The sequence below is a fragment of the Haliotis rufescens genome, unplaced genomic scaffold (assembly GCF_023055435.1).
Source record: "Haliotis rufescens isolate VD_foot unplaced genomic scaffold, xgHalRufe1.0.p SCAF_9, whole genome shotgun sequence".
Lineage (NCBI taxonomy): Eukaryota > Metazoa > Mollusca > Gastropoda > Lepetellida > Haliotidae > Haliotis > Haliotis rufescens.
This window is the reverse complement of record NW_025964383.1, coordinates 10,959,246-10,975,475: the sequence shown is the minus strand read 5'-3', so window position 1 is coordinate 10,975,475 and position 16,230 is coordinate 10,959,246. Positions and strand designations below refer to the sequence as shown.

General features: G+C 39.6%; 1 protein-coding gene across 1 annotated transcript in view; it reads left to right on the top strand.

The window, feature by feature from the left end:
- Positions 1–14,263: 14,263 nt before the first annotated feature.
- Positions 14,264–16,230, top strand: part of LOC124125000 (5'-nucleotidase domain-containing protein 3-like) — a 143,930-nt gene continuing 141,963 nt past the window's right edge. The window contains exon 1 of the transcript XR_007219642.1: positions 14,264–14,317. The gene's annotated coding sequence lies outside the window, so the exon portion shown is untranslated. The remainder of the gene's footprint in view (positions 14,318–16,230) is intronic.

The following is a 16,230-nucleotide window of genomic DNA, read 5'->3' as shown; positions in this document are numbered from 1 at the left end:
AACTTACTAGCACATCCCTTACCGTTCCCTCAAACATTCAGATATCATTCTTTACAGCACAAAAGCTGCAGCGACTCTTCAAACAGCCATTTACAGTTCATAATGGATATTATAAGGTAGTGGACCCGACATCACTTCTACCACAATTTTAGTTGTTGCAATGTGTATTTCTATATTTATTAGGATTTCATAATTACCAGTCAACTCTCGATACACAGAGTCGAAGAATTGTTAAGCGATGTTAGTTCTGACTTCATAAGCATTGGCATTTGAGACATACTTTCGCCATTTTGATCAAATTATCATAATTATTCAAATCCCCTGTGAAGTTTAGCACTGTCTGTTTACTTGACCTGCCTCTACCTCCCACATGGTCCCTGCTCCCGTCTCGGTTTTCGGGCCGGGGTTCAGCCTAATGTCACCTCTCACTTCCACAGACCGGGGAGTGAACACCACCTTCCGTGTACGACAACCGTTTTCCTTTGACTGACAGTGATGTATTCCGTTGACCGAGTGACAACAGTGATCACTTCCTACGTCATAGACATTAGTCCCAAAGAACAGGAACAAACTCACAATTAGAGAATCATATTCAGCACATAGTGGAGAGTGATTATTTTTAAGTGTTGATTATATTTTCTATCAAGTAATGATGTGAATTGCATCTTCAGTTGAGCCTTTACTACATTAGAGGTAGATGTCGAGTGCTCATTTCAGCAAGAGGCATGAAACATCGCATTGTTTTTGTCTGACAAGGTTAAAACGTTTATCAAACAAATCGAATACGATAATGTTTCAGTGTTGTGTGCTTGTGGCGTACGAGGGCTGGTCAGAAAGTTCTAAGTCTGACAAACTTTCGACTATGGGCAATAACAAAGTTAACTAAGGAAAGCGCTGTGATGACAACGATGACCTCAAAGCTCCCGTGAATGGATATTTCAGGGTGGCTCCAGGAAAGGTTTTCCTGACTGGAATTGAAAAGCTTCACTATCGATATGAGAATTGTATTAAAAAGCAGGAAGATTACGTTGCAAAATAAAATTAAAAACACTTTCACAATTGTTGGTTTTGATTGTTTGGCTTGGAATTTTCTGACAAGCCCTCGTATCAAATACATTCGGAGATATTGGTTGCAAACATTCATTTTTTTCTTAAACATATTTGTATTCAAAACACATATTTGACAATAAAACAGTTGTGAGGATTTGTCAGTGTAGATAAACTCAGTTTTAGTTACATTTTGAGTTGACAATTTTACGCATCATATTCAGCTAACGTAATGTACTTATGAACTTGTGTTTATAGTTACAGCTTAACAATCGACATCGGAAAAATAGGAAAACCGTATTGTACACTACTTTCGAAAAAGCAGTTTAGATGCAGACAGTGAAGAAAAAACATACAAGCTTAACATGTGAAGGGGCGTCATAACTGAGAAAGTAGTCTCGTCGTATACGATCCTCTCCTCAACACTCCACTTTCGACTGATGTTTTTCAAGTAGGTCTACCCGATGTCCAAGCTACTAAGACCAGCATGGCAGTATTATACACAAAAATCATTGACGGGCTAATATTTATACTTTTTATCTATTTAACAAAAACCCATGAAAGAAAAAAACAACAAATTGGATTAAGCATACACCCCAACCCTGACGCACCGAACATTATTAATGAAACATCTGCCGTGTAGTTCTGGAGATGAATGCAGACAAATTAACAATTTATAGACGATTTGCAACAACACAACTTAAAAGTGAATGCCTTAATGTTCAATATGGAAACTCGTCACTACTTTTCAAGGCAGAAAGCATAACTTACTCGTCCCTAAGAGCAAATCCGTGTACATCAATATCTAAACAGTTTACGATAAATAGTAGGTTTGCCATTGGAGAAATCTTTCACTCAACATTTACCCATCCTGTCACATTGTAGCATATTGAACATTTGCAGTTTCAGAATATACAAAATATTTAGATGATATACAGATAAAAAGGGTCTATGTACGGAACACAACGTTTGTTTATAAATTTCAAGATGTATTCTATCTTTAAAAACGTAATAACACAATCTACATAACTTCCACAAAACACTCGACACTTAACCAACGTCGGTATCCAGCTTTCCGGACAGTGCTGTAGGGAACATAGTTAAACGCTATACCGATTATTACGTGAGGGATTGTTTGTAAGTTGACAATTGATTTTATGTGATATCCTGAACGAGGTTAAGGGTGTTTTTCAAGACCGTGATAAGGTTAAGAAGGCGACAAACACTTGTTAAATTCAACAGTTGCTAAATTTGTCAGCTCTGGGTGGGTCGAGATGGCTTGACAAAATCGTATAAAAAAACTATCATATTGATTTACACAATCTTCTGTCAGTAGTTATTACGTTTGTACCGGCATGCACACTGAGCAGAAGTGTGTCCCAAATATATATACGAAGTACAAAATACACAGCCTGACGATCATAAGTGTTTATAAGCTACCCATTAAAGTTACGTTCCTCCAGGGAGATGGACTGCAGTATAATAATATTATTCTTGTCAATAACGGATTTGTACTTAATCTAGTTAGAATGAACTCCGGATTGAGTCCTAACTTCGTCCGTGGTATGATTCTGCAATTGGTTTGTGGGCGTCGCACCGTGCTTGTGGATTTCACCGATATCAGACTGTAATATACAACTGAAATGTTGTTCTGAGTGGCACCAAACTCAACTCACTTGCTCTTTGCCTGCTATTCCTGGACTGGACGATATTTATATCACAGGAACATGACACTGTGCAAGGTCTGAAATGCACAGTGTCATGTTCCTGTGATCTAAATAATACTATAAAATACTTCAGATCATACCATACTGTACAGTCCCAAGGATAGAATTGGATGGATCGTAACATCGTTAATGAAAATAGCATATCAACACAAGGCTAAATAAGGTTACTTGGCTCTTAAGTAGTGTCAATCCGCTGCAAAGGCTGACACGAAATACAGTGGAGACGGAGACAAAATGTAAAAAGGTTCTACATATGGACTGTGCTGTCCAGGTAGGTGAGGTTAAGTGAAATTGGGTTTAACGTCGCGTCCAAGATTATTGCGCTTATATAGCGACGTGCATGCACGTGTGTGTGTGTGTGTGTGTGTGTGTGTGTGTGTGGCTGCTTGGACTAGTCCGGACTGATGCCGATTTATAGTGCTAGCCCACTGAGATACCTTGCCGCAGTTTATCCCACTCAGACACAGTATACGGACTCCGAGCCGACCAGTCCTTGTTTTAGCCCCTTAATGCCGAGCGCCAGACAGGGTAACAGCAAGTACCATCTTTTAACGTCTTTTGATTTCACGCGGCCGGGGATCGAACCCCGGACCTTCCGCTCTCTGGGCGAACGCTCTACCACTAGACCACGGAGGCGGTCTGTACAGGTAGGTGATATTCTCCAAAATTACGTGCTTGAAAGCACGAGCACCCCTTCCTCCTCCTTCCGAGGGCATAGTCGGCTGCACACGTTTCGCGGCAAATAAATTCACCATAGCAACTTTACAAATATAAAAGCTTTAGGACATACTTAATCACAAATGCTTGACCAAAGATAAATTTGCAAAAACAATACCGGAAATATCGTGAAAGAAACTATGCTAATAAGACAGATGAAATCGTTCCCCACAAGACAAAACCCGCCACTTTGGTGAAAGTGGGTTTACAGTATTCAATATTCTGCGGAATTTCAACGATCTGGTCTGCCTACTTCCGCCTCGGATTACGTGGCTTTTTTCTGGTTCACCAAGTATAATCGACTGACTGCCGGCCCTAACCCGAATTTAACCGTATGATCAAAACCCAATGATGACTTTCCTGGCTTGTAACATAGACAATTCTTTGTAGAACAGACTTTGTGTGTGTTTTGTATTTATTCTAAGTAATATGTTTATCGCTGGAATGGCTTGTTTTCACTTTATAAATATTATAACAAATTTAGCTGCATTCGTTAATTAATCATCACGACATTTCGTGATTCATTTCAAGCTGCAACGATTATAGTCATGAAAAGCTAGTTACAGACATTAATTGTTATTTTAAATATCCACACTCAGGAATATATGCAGTGCTGTTGTTTTGGGACAGAAATTTTGATTTTGTATTGATGACCGCTTCCTGATGTATCCGTATAGTTGCTAAGCATCACAAGATGGAACAAGCCCGAATTGTCTCAGAGGTGACAAGTCAGTGATTCCAAGGAATATCGGCAAATGAAAAGGTGAAATTAACATTTCCATATACTTTCCAGTTAATTTGGTGACTCATGTATTTCATGATTGCAGTATTACTTGTCGAAGGGGCTGTCGACTTCACATCTGTAACAAAGCCTTGGTAGTCCATGGTATTAGTCATGGACTTGCAGAAGTTACTGAAATGTTTCCAATATCGTCACTCGCTTCCGTGTTAAAATCCACAGTTTCTCCCCCGCTCGTTTCCTTCACGGTCAGTAAGACAGTTAGTATTGCCTTGAATCCCATGTATATCAGACAGCCAGTGTCACCTGTAAGTGTTGACATATAATGCTCCGTCATCTATGAGTCCTGGTGATGAACCTATCAAACTGTTCCAGACACCTCTCCTCATGTCAGTTAGCAGGCCCAAAATGTGAATCAGAACATTGCCCCTCTGTTCCTCCAAGCTGAGACTACCTTCTCCCGTCTGTCAAGAGTTTTCATTTCTTTGTTTACTTTATAATGAAAAATGATATTAAGACTGTTGTAGTGACACGTGTATAGAACCGTGAAGATCCGGGGTAGAATAGGTCTTAAGCAACCAATGCTTGCCGTAAAGGCGACAATGCTTGTCGTGAGAGGCGACTGACGGGATCGGGTGACCCGGCTCGCTGACTTGGTTGATGCATGTATCGATCCGAATTGTGCGGATCGATGCCCATGATATTAATCACTGGATTGTCTTTTATGTCGATTATTTACAGACCGCTGTCATAGAGCTGGAATTTTGCTGAGTGCGGCGTTAAACAACAAACAACACGTGTATAATTTGCCGACGTGTCTCACATTTTAAACATCCATCTGTAAATGTGTTTATGATAGTAAACAATTTTAAATCACTCCGGCTTGTATGTTTTGCAAATGTCAAGTTATGAAACAATACACATATAGACATGCTGCCTTTCTAAACTGTACCTGATGGGAATCAGTATCGGAACTGAACAAGGGGTGTCTGTTGATCATGTTGTCGTACCCTAATGGCGTGGAACGTTTCTCTTACTGCCAGTCAACGGTTTGGTTCGTCTTGACTTGATTATTGACAGGTAGCTGTTAACATACACTCACTTTCTTACTAATTTTTACACCTCAAACATAGGGTATAACACATTGTGTAGTGGTTATGATCTTTTCCTTTTTTTTGTGAAAGATGGACTGACATGACATAAACCTGAGAGAGAGAGAGAGAGAGAGAGAGAATGAGAGAGAGAGAGAGAGAGAGAGAGAGAGAGAGAGAGAGAGAGAGAGAGAGAGATAGAGAGAGAGTCAGACTTCAAACGGGAAGAACTGTGCACATCTTCTGAACGGGAATCACCATAATTATGAAGAAAGGTGGATTATCCCATACAATTAACTTCACAGTAAAGTCAATAATTTAATTTATATTTAAAAGAATGAGTATACAAATGTTTCCATTTCATTGAGATCAGGTGCGATAAGAGCTGAGCATGTGAGGATAAGGTCACGCCGACAAGGCGCTTTAAATAGCATGTTTGAACAACAGACACGCACAAGTGGCATTTGAGTTTTGATGGACATGACAAATGATGGTAATGACAGCTCCAGGGCCCTCGACCATGAGCAAGGCTCTGCTGTGTTGCATTATGCACACAACCTGTCGACCTCTTTCGTGACTCAGTGTTTTCTTATCTCTCTATATTTTTAGATTTATCATTGAGCTCCAGCAAATATCAAGTGTTCATCGACATGTACGGATTTGCCTCTGCAGTGAGCCCAACCTAGACGCTACAAATATGTGTTTAACTTAACTATTATAACTAATTTTGGATTATTAACAAATTGAAATTTTGAGGTGATTCAAATCGCAGTTTAAGAGACTTTAAATACTTATGCTAAACTGCTCATTATTCTTATTGTATACAGTTAGGATGTGTAAACGTCGACATTTATTAATAATGTAATGCATATTAAAATAAAACCCCGTATAGTTTCTATTTAATTCCAAGTTAACTAAGATCTAACTTAGCCAGTGATACGTTTCAACAGAACATGCAATATGGGTTTCGTATTTCACTATTATAATGCTGAAACATCTTTGAACAAGAGGGGGACACGGATGTCCAAGTCGTCTATGGCGCCACGATTCGATGTGCAGAGTTGCGTCCCTTGGACACGCAAGAAACCTATGATAGTGGGTTCGAATCCCGGTTCGCCCCGATTATGTTTCTAGGTTTGTCAGCACCATACCCGTGCTCGTGGGTTTCACCGAAGTGGTAAACGTCTGAGACCTGCATCACTTCGGGCTTTCCTCCCACATTAAGCTGACACGCCGTGATATAACTGGAATACTGTTAAAAGCGGCGTAAAAACCAAACTTACTCACTCACTCACTTTGAACAAGAGAATATTATATCTGCCTGATAGATGTACTTCGTAACTGGGTTACATGGCGTTCATTCCTTACCGCGACGCACCGCACCGCACCGCACCGCACCGCAAGATAAAACAACTTTGACAATTACGATATTGTTATTTCTGATATAACCACATATAGTAGTCAAAGGGTTAGAAATCACCAAGTTCATAAAAAAATCGGGCGAAACCGCATTATCAGTAGTTCATATTAGGAAAGGAAGGTCACTCTAATTTCAAACGGGAGCTATCTCCGTTCTTTTCGCATTTGCAAGAAATGGCGTCACCCACGCTGAACGTTGTTCGTCCAGCTATTAAATGCCCAGTTTATCCCTAAGGTAAAACGTATTCTTAATTAAATGTTTGAATGCATTATATATTTATGTTTCGATCCGTACATCTTCTAAGATTGGTTTACTGCTGATAACCATTTTCTAAAATGTGGGCCCACATTTTTCCCGTCATCTATGGTGATCAAAATAAGTGGGCCCACCTTTGTATTTCGCGTAGCTGCGTTAGTTTTTTTCGTTAGTTCTGACAATCAACTCCTAAATGTGGGCAGACGTACTTCATATTGATTGCAACAGGAGGGACCACATTTATTTATCGCGAATTTCTACTTTAATATTGATAATCATTGATGAACATTGTTCCCATCATATATGGTGATCGAAACAAGTGGGCCCACATTTGTATATCGCCTAGTGGGTAGACGTTCTTCTGTCATAGTGATTGCAACTGGAGAGACCACATTAAAAAATCGCCAAACTTCATTAGCTTTGCTTACTTATAACCATATTCTAAAATGTGGGCCCACATTGTTCCCGTCTTATAGTGATCGAAACAGGTGGGCCCACATTTGTAAATCGCTGGGTTTCATTGGGTTGACGAAGTCATTTAGGCTAGTGGGCTCACATTTGTCATTACTTTGCATGGGTATGTGACATTATATATTATTCTTATTTTGTAATATTAATGGAAAATATCTTTAAAAATCATTTCGTGTGACGTTAATTTCACGAAAGGCACACAAGTCTTTGAAGTTTGAATAACGTCATCATAGCTGACCACACTAGTTTTACAAAAAATAGTTACAAAGCAAGATCTACTTCAAGTTAAATTTATAGAGGCAAAACCACTCATTCTACTTTTTCCAGTTTAACACATCAATCTAATCATAAGTGTTGGTGGCGATATAAGCCTGAAAATATGTCTTCACTTGAACTGATCTCGGACATGATACAAGCCTCAAACGTGTACGAGAACTTGTTCCACAAAAGGAATAACTCATGAATATTAATGACCCCACGACCTAGTTTGGCGATGTTCGTAGAAGTGAGTTCTGCTGTATTGCCATCGCATTTGTACATTTCAATCCAATTATAAGTCATAATACTTATTTTAAATAGACAAATTATGAGTTCGTTATGCGGGTTTGTTTACGTAGTATATATTCTCAACAACAAGTGCGTTTAGTTTCGAATGTGGGCCCACCTCGAACTTATATCACTTATATCGCAAATATCACTTCACGCGCAGCGGTGTATTTCTGACGTCATCCGTACGGCATTGTTGAAACGAAGCCACAGCTGTAGATGTTTAACGTCATTCGACCATTAATGGTTTTCTATGACGGCGGTAGTGATCAGTGGATTTTTTAAGAGGGAGATCAAAAGGATTAAGAAATAATGGGTAATAATTATAAACAAATGATTACACTTGCATGTGTGACATACTGATTTCATGAAACACGTGTAAGAATTCATGTGTTACCCTCGCTCTCGCTCGGAAATATAACATTTCTTACTCTCGTTTCGTACAATCAGTGTAGCTCAAGTGAACGTATACTAATCCTCATCTATTAGCTAACCATGGGCAATATGTAATTATGATTACAATCGCACTGAATAAAACCAACGCATCTGTCATAATTACGTCCTTTAGACCTAATGTTCCTCTGATTGTGTGCAAGTGAACTTCATCATATTCGTCGCATGCGAGTTGTTATCTACTTGAATTGCTCACGTTTTACATATTCACCCATGACATTCTTTGAGTATCAGCTTGAAGACGGGACACTACATGGGACACAATTACACATTATTATTCAAAGGACAGAATGATCGTGTGTAACGATTGTCCGGTATCTGCACGTGTGTATTTGAGAGATTCTGATTACCGAGTAGTCCATTGAAGCCATTATACCTCACATTGCTTCAATGTTGAGAAAAATAGTCTATGATGTCATCAATTTATTTCATGACGTCATCTGAAGAATAGTCGGCTATCTTCAGTGATTTTATCTGCATGGCTAACATTTCGTACCTTTTCTCTCTAAAAATGTGAATGGGTAATGCTCGAAACTCGGAAATACTGAATAGCTGTCCCTCTTGAATTAAGATTCTAGGCACCTCGCCAAAAGCTCGGCACCGGTTACATGTACAAACCGAAATTGGTTGTCTTGTTGGCGAGACGTCACGCGTGAACGTCAGGCCCCTGGCAAATGATGCATGTTGACCTGCTTTGATAACCTCTCCCAAGAGATAATATTGTGCTTCGATGGACATTAAGTGTTTGGGGACCTCAGCGCGGCCTTTCCTGTTTGCAGCCTACCCACGGCGCGTAGACGTTGATTTTCAGCAGACAGTGAACAGGCGTAGGCGTTATTTACAGTTAAACTAAAGTAGTGTTTTGTTATGAGCGCCTGATAGTTACACAATCATGTTGTGCTGTTCAAATGAAAAAAAAGAATTCATGTGTGTGAATATTATGCTTCCAACAATCACGAAAACATCCAAAATGTACTACGTGCATTAACATGCACACGCAAACTGTGAAACAGGACCATAAAGTTATGGAGATGTCTTCATGAATTGAAATATATATTATTTAATTGCAGAATTCATTTTGAATAAATGATACTTTTATTGAATTCAATATTAAGCACAGTTACTTTTTTCCCGAGATTATAAATGCATATAACACCGCCATGCACCTATGTACACCACTGAAGACATGCAACCACAAACAATAGTGCACTGACAAAAGGAAACACAATTACACTAAATAATGCAACCACTGTATACACAACTGCACACACATAAAGAACCTTTACACGCTCCTGTAAAGACATACAACCCCTATAATATAATATATGCAATACCTGTATGTCCCAACGTTCCCTTCTTAATACAAAAAGCCCATGTGTACAACACTTGACAGGTGTTATCCAGGTAGACAGGCAACACCTAAATACACCACTTTACCACTCTCAATCTAGGCAAACACCAGGTTTTAATCTGCACTGAGTGAGTTGGTTTTAACGCCGCTTTTAACATTATTCCAGTTATATAATGGCGCGTCAGCTCAATGTGGGAGGAAAGCCCGAAGTGATGCAGGTCTGAGACGTTTACCACTTCGGTGAAACCCACGAGCACGGGTATGGTGCTGACAAACCTAGAAACATAATCGGGGCGAACCGGGATTCGAACCCATAATCATAGGTTTCTGGCGTGCCCAAGGGACGCAACTTTGCAAAGCGAATCGCGGCGCCTTAGATGACTGGGCCACTCGTGCCCCAATCTGCACTGAGAAATCATTCTAGCGAAATCTACCAACTTAACTACTAAACAGCGGATAAGCTATTCTGCCAGGTAGATTCCACGCGACAGCTGTGGAGAGAGGGGGTATTCTATTTCAGATTCGGCGTCAAGATCACGTGAACGCGAAATAGTTCGTTTCAGCGGCATTAAATGAATTTTGGCTATAAATATACATTTTGATTCATGTACATTAGTACAACAATGAATTAAAAATGACTTGCATTGCTGGTTATGCTAGGAATTAAAACCATAACCAGCATTATACCATGCGTCTGTGACGCTGAGATAAAGGTAGAGTAAAGATGATGGTAATAAGAATGATAATTCGTTCATACATAATTTCATAAAACTGAACGTTTGGGGTTTTAGACAGAACCATTCGTTAAAGCTAGTTGGTTTGAATTGAATGCATGCATGGTTGAATGAAGGTTGAATGTTTCTTGAATCCTTGCAGACTTCATGCTGATAATGTATATCAAACATAATCAGCTTTCCATAAATGCTAATCAATGACAAAGGAATACACACTTTAATGTTTGTTTATTTGTGTGCATGACTTTGGTCTATTAAAGAGAAACTTACGCTAGTCGGAAAGGGCTAATTTAACTATCTACAAGGCATAATGACAGCATTTTAGGGTTTGGCATTGGACAACCTTTATAAGTGTTTAGCTGGTTCAGTCTACAATTGTCTTTGTGGACATGGACATTAGTTAATATATAATTTCGTATCTTTAACCTGTTAACGCCAATCACCAGCATTCATCATGAATGTGACCAAATCTACACCTGACCACCAGATATAGTAAAAGGAATGTAAAATGTACTCATGCTTTAAACCTCTAGACAAAAGTATAAAATAAAGCAATGCAGGAATCACAGACATGTTTTAAAGTTATTGGTATGATTTTGAAAGACAAATACCATGACCAATTGATCACATACACTGGATAATAATAGAATAAGATCGATTAAAGAAGGAAAATACGGAGACAGAGATTTAGTTTATGTCGTGTTGACAACTTGTTAACAACCTGAGGCATGTACTAACACACCATAACCAATGCATGCTCTTGCATGATCGATAACTATCGATTCACTCTGTCAGCTTAACACACCAACCGTTCTCCCTATGTGGTCAGTTCAACCAACATGGCGCTTCCTGTTTCATTGGCAACCTAGACTTAAAGATGAATGCCTTCAAACCAAATTTGTTCTATATAGAAACTTGCCAATACTCACTACTACGGTACGCAAATCTTTCTCGTGCATCAAATAAAACCATTAGCCCAAAACCGTGCAGATCATGTAAACTGTTTACAATGAATGTTATGTTTGTGTACACTGATGAACATATGCTGCTTAGTAGAATGAATTGTTGCTTTAAGACATAAAATAATCTCCATAACTCCCCGACAACACTGGCCACTTCAGGGTTCTCTGACAGCACGCACTGTACGGGACATACATTCAGCACTATGTTGGCTATCACGTGAGGGATTGATTGTACAGCTGACAACTGAAAAACGCGGGTAGTGCTGTTAATATTCGGAAGACGGTGAAGAGGGCAAAACGAATGTTGATTCAACAGTTGATAAATGTTTGTACCTCGGAAGATCACATTGCAGCTCCGGGCGGGTCAGCCCCGGGTGGGTCAGGGTGTCTTTACCTTAAATAAAACCATGATATTTATTTCCATAATCTTCTGTTTGTAGTTATTGTGTGTTAACCGGCGTGTGCCTTCAGACTGCAAACAGTTCAAATATGTACAACGAAATAAAGTTTCCCAAAATACACCCAAGAGTATATTATGATACAGATCAAAGGACCAACTACAAAGAACGCATCGTGATGATAATAAGTATTGAACTCATTAAAGATATACTGAATTACCATCACTCCTTGTTTCATTGTATTTCATTTCTAACTGGACAGTTTTACTTGTGAAATTTGAAGACAAGGTTCAGATAAAGTGATGCATGCTTCACACTCAAAATAAGTTGGATAATTTATCTATCTTTAATGAGTAAATAAGTTAAAATGAAATTAAGATATCATGGCTTCGCCGTCTCAAATGTTGTTTCCCTGATGATGATACAAAGGTACTTATAACACAGCTGCATTTTCATCGTGCTCAAATATGTTCATGAGGGCGCTTGAGTTGCCTGGTGAAGACGTCATTCATTGGTCAAAATGAAGACCCGGATTCGATTCCTCACAAGGTAACACATGAAATCCTTTGGCTTCCTACGCCGCTTTATTACTTGGATATTTTAAAACTCAATTTAAGCACCACTAGGTTCGAAACATGACATGCTGGTTATTCACATTCTGGCATTCTAACATCCAAATAAAGTCAGAAATAAATACAAATAGCAACAGTATCACGTTATCCATTATATATTATGTAGAATTACTAACGTTAGCTAAGCTGCACCCTATAGATTTTGAATCAAATAGCGAAAGAAGAGTGAGTGAGTGAGTTTACATCGCATCGGGAAAAGCAGTAAGATAAAAATCACAGTTTAGGTGTAAAACAATTCAGATGGACTCACTGACTGAAGGCTCTTCATATTCTAAATATTTGTTAATCAATCAAACTACCAATGGGGCACGGATGGGCTTGTCGGCGAAGGCGCCACAATTCGTTGTGAAGAGTTGCCCACCTTTAGACACGCCGGAAATTGGGTCAGACTCTATACTACTTTAAGTTACAACATTAAACAATGCTAGAAAGTAAACGTTTATCAACGAAGTTTCACGGTAACTGAAAAGTTGTTGTCATTGCTGCTTCTTACAATGAGTTACTTTGAAAAAGGTATGTGAGAGCAGAAGAATCTGGTGTCTATCGGTTTGCGTACTCCCCAGGGAGATAACGAAATGTGATTTGAATATGTACACATCCATTGATTGGTGTTATTGCTACACGTGCTAGAGAAATACATTGTGTTGAATTATTGTTGGACAAATGTACATGTTATTATTATTTATTCTCATTAAAATCAGATTATTCGTGTTGCATCATTGCCTCTGTTCATCAAAATCTGTAGGCAAGACAGGTGAAAGCTAAGGTGACACCGGCCAATCTAAATGAAGGCTTCATGGCATTTTTAGTAGCTCTCTGAAGGGTAGCAGGACCTGGACACGGGGACCTCTGTTCCTAAACACAACCCAGATTCGAGAACCCGAGATTTACCTGAGAGCTTGGTATGTTTAAACATACAATTTGTCTGACGTTCTTAACAGATCCAACCACGCAACTACAAGTGTCTGACTTACCAAATGAAAATTTATGCCTTGGTAAAATGCATAAAAGAGCTGGCGTTTTCACAATCCAGATTTTGATACTAAGTCTTGTAATTGGTGCAATTGCGAGAACAGATAATATGTATTCGTTGACCCGGTAAGGGAGTTTGTCCTTATGTTTGTTGTCTGCAGTCTGAAGTGCTGATAATGAATGTACTACTTGTCAACCAAAGAACTGAATGTTGTTATTTCCAATGTTTGATGCTGATTCTGTGACTTACCACAATCTCTTTTACCAGGGCAACTTCTATTTCCTGACACAGATGACCGGCTGGTACGGCTCAAGGGTTCTGTACTTTGGTGACCATGTGTACAGTGATCTTGCTGTGAGTAGTGCAGATAAAGGGAGTGAACTCTGTAGCACTTCATGTAATACAAAGGGGGAAATACACTATGATACTGTATTATACTTCTTGTATTAAACATGGGTACAATGTGTGGAGCCCATTTCTGGTGTCCCCCGCCGTGATATTACTGGAATATTGCTAAGAGCGGCGTATAACCATACTCACTCACTCACTCTTGTATTAAAATCAACTAAAATTATTACACAGATTCCAAATGCCAGTCAGTGTTATTAGAGAGATCCCCATCACAGTCTAGACCAGACCTTATTATTTGCAGGCTGGTATGTTGCCGACACTGACAGTTCTGTCTGTAGACATGTATAAATTCAATGATGCTTGAAGTTCACTGGGTATAATTTCCTCTCGATCCCGGATCCCTCACTACGCCATGGCTGGAGAACTGGTGCTATCATTCCTGAGCTGGAGGTACGCTATCATGTTTCACATTCTCAGCATTGTATTGAACATACATTATATTATTCACACTTCCAAGTATCATCTATTATATAAACCCTGAACCCATCTGTAAACATAGCTTCGTTATGAGCATGATCTGAACAACAATACACTAAATACAGCTGTCTGATCAAACTACACCCACGAGTGAGAGAAAGTTGGTAATAGGAGGGATGGAGCTGTTGACATCACCTTGGAAACAAAGCTTTGGTGGCTATTGAGTCCAGGGAATTCCTCAAAATAGAGATTTGTGACACTCAGTAAGCAAGAATGTGTTTGCTTCTTTAGTTCAACCCACTAATAAAAACTGCCCACTTATCACTATAAATCAGGAAAGCAAGAAATCCTTCTAGACAATAAGAAATGCATAACATTTATAGTCTACTTCAGGCTAAGATTGAGCAGCGGAACGACTTGTGAGCTGTGAGGTGGCTAGTATCGCTACAACAGCTCATAGAAAAACACCAGGTGAGATATCATCCTAACATCATGAGTATGTGTGTCTTCTAGCTGTACACAGCTGCATCACCAGATGAAATACCATCATGAGTATGTGTGTCTTCTAGCTATACACAGCTGCATGACTTTATCATCTTACTACCCCTGCCACATCACTCTCTTTCTGGTCATTATTATGTAGGGACGTATTTGGAATAATAGCGAATTGACTCTTGTATTTTTAAAGGGTTTCCTTTTACGTCTTATAAACCTTTACGGCCAATAATGGGAAATGATCATGATAAACACCCAACCTGCAAGATATGCAGATGTTCTTACTCACCAGCCGGTCCTCATGATCTCTGGCAAATGCAAGAAACGCAACATCGACAGTTTACATCTAGGACGTGGAACTTGGGTTTTCATCGTCTAAAAATTCTAACGTCTGACAAAGCCAACCATTTCCTCTGCTGTGGCAGTCATAATACCCAGACTTCATTATCAGTTGACGATGACTGTTGACTGTCACCTGCACACCTGTTACTAAGCCGATATTTGCTCAACTACAGACAAATGTACAGTTTTGGCAAAAAACAGTCTCTTCACGACAAGCATGACAACCGTGACAACTACTGCTACCAACCATCCCAGCATTCCCCAACTCTCAACTGAGAGTTGTCTGTCATCTCTCGTTCCCCCATGGGATGATTTAGTGCTCCCCAGACTCCCCCTGTAGTATGGACCCCAGCATACTTCGTACTTGTCTTAACCCTTCACAGAAAGGAAGAGTTTAGATAGATCACACCTCTCTGACCAGGATCTACATTCGAGGGATCGATGTTAGAGGGATCAACATTATACAGATCTACATCGATACAGACTGATAAGACACAGAATGCCATACATCAAGATCAACATGGTCGACATTGTACTGACGAAGACTGTTGTGCTGACCAAGAACCACAACACCATGCCTATCAACATTCAGCAGGGGATCGACCCAATACCCCTCCCTCTCCGGATCGACACCTTCACACGCCCGTCAGTTACCCGTCGCTTGGCCATTACGATGGATAGACATCATATCCGGATTACAAATCTATGTCTTATTGTTATCGCTATACATCACTCCAAGAGCGCCATCAGAAGCGACAACGATATGCAAATGGGCCCTCACCTGGCTGATTAATAGATCGACATTGATACCAATCTTCTAAGGATCGACATCTATACTTATTGTCTACGGATCAACATCAGGATTGACATAATTCCCTCCACTTGTGGATCGACATCTGAGCGACAATGACACCCCTATCCTGAGGGTCTCTAAAGAATGTCAGCAGTATTTTTAGCTTCTGAGATTGAAATATAATCCGCCTTCGCAATTGTCAAGCATTCAATGGTTCGGTATTTCAAGGCTTCGTTGAAGAATTCTGTACTATCGT